The sequence below is a fragment of the Terrapene carolina genome, unplaced genomic scaffold (assembly GCF_002925995.2).
Source record: "Terrapene carolina triunguis isolate 2854851 unplaced genomic scaffold, T_m_triunguis-2.0 Scaffold88, whole genome shotgun sequence".
NCBI classification, from domain to species: Eukaryota; Metazoa; Chordata; order Testudines; family Emydidae; genus Terrapene; species Terrapene triunguis.
This window is the reverse complement of record NW_020664439.1, coordinates 46,411,375-46,418,298: the sequence shown is the minus strand read 5'-3', so window position 1 is coordinate 46,418,298 and position 6,924 is coordinate 46,411,375.

The following is a 6,924-nucleotide window of genomic DNA, read 5'->3' as shown; positions in this document are numbered from 1 at the left end:
TCTTTCTGAACAAGTCTCTCATATTTCATACTTGTAAGTAAACAGCCAGGCAAGGCGTGTTAGTTTACCTTTGTTTTCTCAACTTGTAAATGTACCTTTTACTAGAGTGTTTATCTCTGTTTGCTGTACTTTGAACCTAAGGCTCGAGGGGGGTCCTCTGAGCTCTTTAAGTTTGATTACCCTGTAAAGTTATTTTCCATCCTGATTTTACAGAGATGATTTTTACCTTTTTCTTTAATTAAAAGCCTTCTTTTTAAGAACCTGATTGATTTTTCCTTGTTTTTAGATCCAAGGGGGTTGGATCTTGATCCACCAGGAGTTGGTGGGAGGAAGGAGGGGGGATGGTTAATTTCTCCTTGTTTTAAGATCCAAGGGGTTTGGATCTGTATTCACCAGGGTATTGGTGAAAAGTTTCTCAAGGCTTCCCAGGGAAGGGAATTAGCTTTGGGAATGGTGGCAGCGGACCAGATCTAAGCTGGTAGTTAAGCTTAGAAGTTTTCATGCAGGCCCCCACATTTGTACCCTAAAGTTCAGAGTGGGGAAGCAGCCTTGACAGAGGCTATCTTTTCCTATGTATATGTAAAGCACCTACACAGTGGGGTCCCGATCTCAATTGGAGTCTCTCAGCACCATTGTAACGCACATAAAATAATAACTACAAGTGTCATCGTGGTAATTTTGCATGTAAATAAGGCTCATCAATTGCCGACATATTTTTGCTCATTCCGTTCTGAAAATCTAGCCCTTCATATGTGTTACCCATAAACTACTTTTGAAAATCACTTGCTAATTATCAGAAGTGAGAGAGTTCTGTATTTGTTTCACACCACACAACTAATGAAGGTGTTTCTTACCCTCTGTTTCTCAAAATGAAGAGAATGGGTGGAGTTTCTCGGGTTTGAAAACGAAATAGACATTTCGTCATCAGTGCGGAATGATATACCCAAAGGTTAAACCTACGCTTACAAATGCCTGATCTTAGATCATTCAGCTTAGTCAGTTTAGTGATAGTTTTCACAGTCACTGGTGCGAGTCTGTGACCAATACCTCCCCACCACAACCCTGTTTGTAAAAAAAATTAGAGTTGTTGTTTACTAAGTACTAACTTCAAGTACACAAGGAGCAAAATTCTGTGCATTTCAGAATTCCCCCCACTCCACACCTCTGCAAGCAGCTTGAAATCACATTCGCCCAGTGAAACACAAGAAAAACGACTTACATCATCAGACCTTTGGTTGGTTGGTGATCCTGAGAGCAGGATGCTAATACCTAGCAATTTTGCAAAATTGATTAACCCTTTGGATAGGGTGACCAGATGTCCTGTTTTGGCCCAGAGTCTCCCTACGTCGTACCACCTCTTTGCCATCCAGCTCTGCTCATGGGCCAAGGGGGAGAGGGAGCTGGTCCCCTGCTCCCATTGCACCCCGTCCAAGGTCAGGTTCTCAAAAATGGGGGGCATGGCCCCACCTTTTTAAAACATGGGGCGCAATGACTCTTCCCCCCATCTCCGGCACCGGTGTCCTCACCCATGCAATAGCCCAGGGGTGGCCAACCTGAGCCTGAGAAGGAGCCAGAATTTACCAATGTACATTGCCAAAGAGCCACAGTGATACCGTAGCAGCCCCCCACCAGCTTCCCTCCCCCGCTCCCAGCGCCTCCCCGTCCCTCCCCGCACCTCCTGATCAGCTGTTTCATGGCTTGCAGGAGGCTCTGGGGGGGAGGGGGAAGGAGCGAGGACATGGCAGGCTCAGGGGAGGGGGTGGGAAGGGATAGAGTGGGGGCAGGGCCTGTGGCAGAGCCAGTGGTTGCAGGGCCGCCCAGAGGATTCAGGGGGCCTGGGGCAAAGCAATTTCGGGGGCCCCTGCCATAAAAAAAAGTTTCAATACTATAGTAACATGTATTTAGAAATGTAAAAAATAACCAGTGAAATACATTCAAAAATTAATTTGTAATAATTTGAAAATACACTAAATACATTATTTAAAACCATTAAATGCTGTAATGGTATGTATACATTTGCAATTACATAATGGGCTGTCACTGGGTGATGGTGATGGTTGGTGCCAATGGGCTGTCGTTGCCTGGGGGTGGTGCTGCTGTTGCCCAGGGCTGGGTGGGGAGCTGGGCTCTGGGTTGGGGGGTGCCCGGCTCACAGGGGCTGGACTCAGGGCTGTGGGGAGATGGGGTCAGGGGGGTGTCCAGCTCAGAGAGGCTGGGCTCGGAGCTGGGGGTCAGGGCTGTGGGGGGGATGGGCTCGGGGGGTGTCCGGCTCAGAGGGGCTGGGCTCGGAGCTGGGGGTCAGGGCTGTGGGGGGGATGGGGTCGGGGAGTGTCCGGCTCAGAGGGGCTGGGCTCAGAGCTGGGGGTCAGAGCTGTGGGGGGGATGGGGTCAGGGGGTGTCCAGCTCAGAGGGGCTGGGCTCGGAGCTGGGGGTCAGGGCTGTGGAGGATGGGGTCGGGGGGGTGCCCGGCCCCGGCCCCTTACCATGCCGCTTACCCCCTCTCCTGGAGCCTCAGCGCACCGCGTCCAGCGCTGCAGTGGCCTGGTGTTTCCAGCGAGGCCTGAGCTCCCGCTGCTCGGCCGCAGCTCGCAGCCCCGCCCTCTTACCAGCTGAGACGCCGAGGGATGGGGGAAGACGGAGGCGGGGGGAGCCTCCGACATACTCGTGGGGGCCCCTGCAGGGCTCCAGGCCTGGGGCAAATTGCCCCACTTGCCCCCCCCCCCTCCAGGCGGCCCTGAGTGGTTGAGCAGTGAGCACCCCCTGGCACATTGGAAACTTGGCGCCTGTAGCTCCAGCCCCGGTGTCTGTGCCTATACAAGAAGCCTCATATTAACTTCTGAAGAGCTGCATGTGGCTCCAGAGCCACAGGTTGGCCACCCCTGCTCTAGCCCCTATAGTACACTGCTCCGGTGACACATAGGGGCATTAAAACTGCCCTAAAAGGACACCTTAAAGTCTTAAGGCTCCCTTAGCATCAGAATGCAAGAAGTCCCCATATATCCAATTCAGCCCACATAGTTTAGAGAACAGTCTTCAGCCTTTGTCTGAGCTTTTCCCCCTGCACTCGAGATCACACAATTGTGCACATAGTGCATGCTATATAAACTGCTGTCTGGCCCCATAGATGGGATTAAAAAAATAAGACGAAAACTTGGAAAAACTATCATTTGTGAAGACCAGTAGGTCCACTGCTTCCTTATGGACTTAACACCAGCCCATTCTTCTGCTCCCATGAACCTAATTAACTTAAATTTAAATTCCGTCTGTGTAAGCACCATCTGTCCCCACACGAACAGGCAATCCAAGGCACTACACATTTCTCTCATAGCCTTGACATTTTGGCCAATATGGTATTTATGTCCACATGTAAAAGGGCCAAGGAACCCATTATTTTCCCCTACTAAAGAATATTTCTTTTGAATCATGTAACCGCTGTGCCCAAAACCAGGTTTCACACTTTTCTATACAGTGTTTTCATTGATCGTTTGCTCATATTTTTCCAATTAAATGAGCAGTTATGCTTGTGTTTCACATTGCTCTGTTCTATTTCTGTTCTTTTTGGACCACATTTTGGTGCCTCAGAAGTTCGAGAGGTAAAGCACACTGACCAGATGGTATATGCAGGCCCACAGGTTTCCATAAATGTCAGAAAAAGGGGAAAAAGATGAAAACTAGGAAAGCAACAGGTCCAGACTGTGGAAAAAGGAGGATGAAATGGGTAGATTTTGCAGACATGGTTCAAAGGACACTGACCTCTACCTTGGCAGTTGTCTGCATTGTAGATTTTAAAGTCTTCAGTCTAAACTGTATTCTCTTGATGTTTTTTTAACTAATCCAGGTTGTATCACTATAATCTAAAAATGAATTTTACTGTGATGTGGAGATTTTCTGTATCCAGCAGCCAAACCACTGTGGCTATGAAGCAAGTTCAAATCCGGTCACTCTTTGATGCAGTGTGTGCAGTACTAACTAATCCATGCTGCAGTATGGTGCTCAGGAGGTCGGTGCTTCTGAAGATGTCATCATTTAGATGAGACGTAGAAACCAATGGGCAGATCACACCTGGTCATAAAATGGCTCCTTTGGGAAAGAAGAGCGATGCTAATTCTGGTGCCCTGCTCAAAATTCCCAAGTCAGGCATCTAAATTCTTCCTCCCTAAATTTCCCTTTTTGGGTGGAAGGGACAATGTCTGCTCAGAAATCCTGTTTCTGGCCTTCTTGAATCCTTCCACAGGGTGGGAGATCAAAGAGCCACAGCCTGGTGGGGGGAAGGCATGGGGCCATTTGCTTGCAACACCCCCTTCACCTGAACCCTTCCATGGGGCTAGAGGGCAGCAGAGTCTTCCATTCCATCCCCAGACTCCTCCATGGAGTTGGGGAGAGAGGAGCTGTCCCAGCCATGAACAGGGGCATGAGTCCAGAGCAGAGAGAAGAACTAGGAGAGACACCTGCCTTTTGGGCTGCTTCCCAGTGGCTTCCGTGTGGTGCAGAGGGCTGGCTGCTCCTGTGCACCCCCACTGAAATGCCTTGTCTGGCCAGTGGTGCTTGTGTGGGTCTCTGACAGAAGTGGGGGATGACAAACAACCCCCCCAAACCAAAGCAAACATGGTAACAACAAAAAAGAACAAGCGTTGAGAATGTAATTTAACAAAAATACTCAGATGTGATTTTTGCTGCAATGAGCAAAATGTGAAGCTGGCAGGATCACTTCAAATGGATACATGGTTATTATTCTTGTAAAAAATCTGCTGTGCTTTGCTGAGGTTTGGGGGGCATGTTTCATTCCTTACTGATATTCACCTCCATCCCACGCAGACCTCCCATTATTTCCCTTTTTTATGATTGCAAAATCATTTAATCAGCAATGCCGAGCTGGGAAACAGAGCGTAGGGAAAGTGCTGTACCCAGCAAAAAGTGTGGGAGGATCCTGAAGAAAGCGGGCCTTGTTGTTTAGACACTGGGACTGGGGAAATCAGGGCTCAGTTCCTGGTTCCACCACAGGCTTTGTGTGTGACTTCAGGCAAATCATTTGATTGCTCAGTGCCTAAGCTCCTCATCGGTTAAAGGGGATAATAACCATTCCTTTCTCCCACCCTTTGTCCGTCTTGTCTATTTCAATTTGGGGCAGGGCCTCTTCATGTGTTTGTACAAAACCTAACCCGAGACCTTGATCTTGACTGGTGCCTCTAAGCCCTACTGAAATACAAATACAAATAATAATAATAATTAATAACTCATTTGTCAAACTTAGAACCCAGGCCAAAATTACGAGGTTTGCATTTATAATAGAGCTTGGGAGGGCTGAGGTTTGTCCTGAAGACCCGACATACACAACGCAACACAACCTGAATTTAAAAAAATAACTCCCTGGAGCTGCAAATACATTGGGACAACCACGTTTTCTTGTTGGGCAGCTGTGACCCAGGGACCTCTTGATGCCAATAGGCAGAGGGCACAGGCATTCATAAGAGTTACAGGGGTCCCCAGCACTGGTATCTATCTAGTAGTTCACTCAAAGAGTGTCATGAAAGTTCTCCAATGAAAGCCTGCGTCAAACTGACCCTTGTAATCATTGTGACACATATATACGGATAATATGTACGGAGTCATATAGAGATACTGACCATTATGCTCTTAAGGTCTGTGACTTGGGGCTGGTCACCAGCAAAGTGAGAAACAGGTTTCTGTCTGTTCACACGTAAATGGAGTGTTGTATGGTTCACAATGGGCACCCACTTACAGTCTGATCAATATGCTAATCAAGTGATTGCAACAAATGGTGTGGAGAAAGTGAATAGAAAAGAGTTATTTACCCCTTCATGTAATACAAGAGCCAGGGATCACCCAATGAAATTAATAGGCCTCAGGTTTAAAACAAACATAAGGAAGTACTTCACATAACACACAGTCAACCTGTGGAACTCATTGCCAGAGGATGTTGTGAAGGCCAGAAGTATAACTGGGTTCAAAAAAAAGTTAGATAAGTTCATGGAGGATAGGTCCATTGATGGCTGTTAGTTAAGATGATCAGGGACAAACCCCATGCTCTGGATGTCCCTAAACCTCTGACTGCCAGAATCTGGGACTGGATGAATCACTCTATAATTGCCCTGTTCTGTTCACTCCCTCTGAAACATCTGGCCCCAGACACTGTCGGATGACAGGATATGGGCTAGATGAACCATTTGTCTGACCCCGCAAGGCCATTCTTATGATCAGTGTCTCCACTGATCCTAGATCAGAAAAATGTGCCAAGCGGCCCCAGTGACCCAGGGAGAGGTGGGCACAATCCAAATTGTTGCCAACTCTCACCATTTTATCACGAGTCCTTCAATATATTTCCCTTAAAGCCCCACTCCTGGAGGCAAAGGATTACGGGGAAATTGCAGCTTTTGTTTAAAAAAAAAGTATGTTTCTAACCCTCAGAGTCGTGCGGTAAAATACTGAAAATGTGACCTGAGTGTGTCTTAAAGGCTCAAGAAACAGCAGGCAAATAATAATAATACCTAGCTCCAATACAGTGCTTTTCACCGGGGGATCTCAAAGCAAACTCAAACAGAAGTCTCATTTCTTTTTTTAATCTCACAATTTTAAAGCAAATCACATGATTTCGGAGGGGCTGACACATGATTGGAGTACACTGAGGCTGGCAATGCGGGATTTCATATAGGTTGATTGATACTGGCATTGATGTGGGAGCCAGTGCATCGTGATGGCACAGGTGTGTCAGGGGATTCAGTGCGCTGGGCGGTGAGGCTGGCACCGGCATGTCGGGAGATTTGGTTCATCGGCGGTGATGTTGGCACAGGTGTGTCGGAGGCATTTGATGCATCATGTTGATATTGGCACAGGCGAGCGTGAAGTAGGGTTGCCACCTGGCTGGTTTTTGACTGGTCCGGCCAGTTTTTGTGCTGCCTTGTTGGT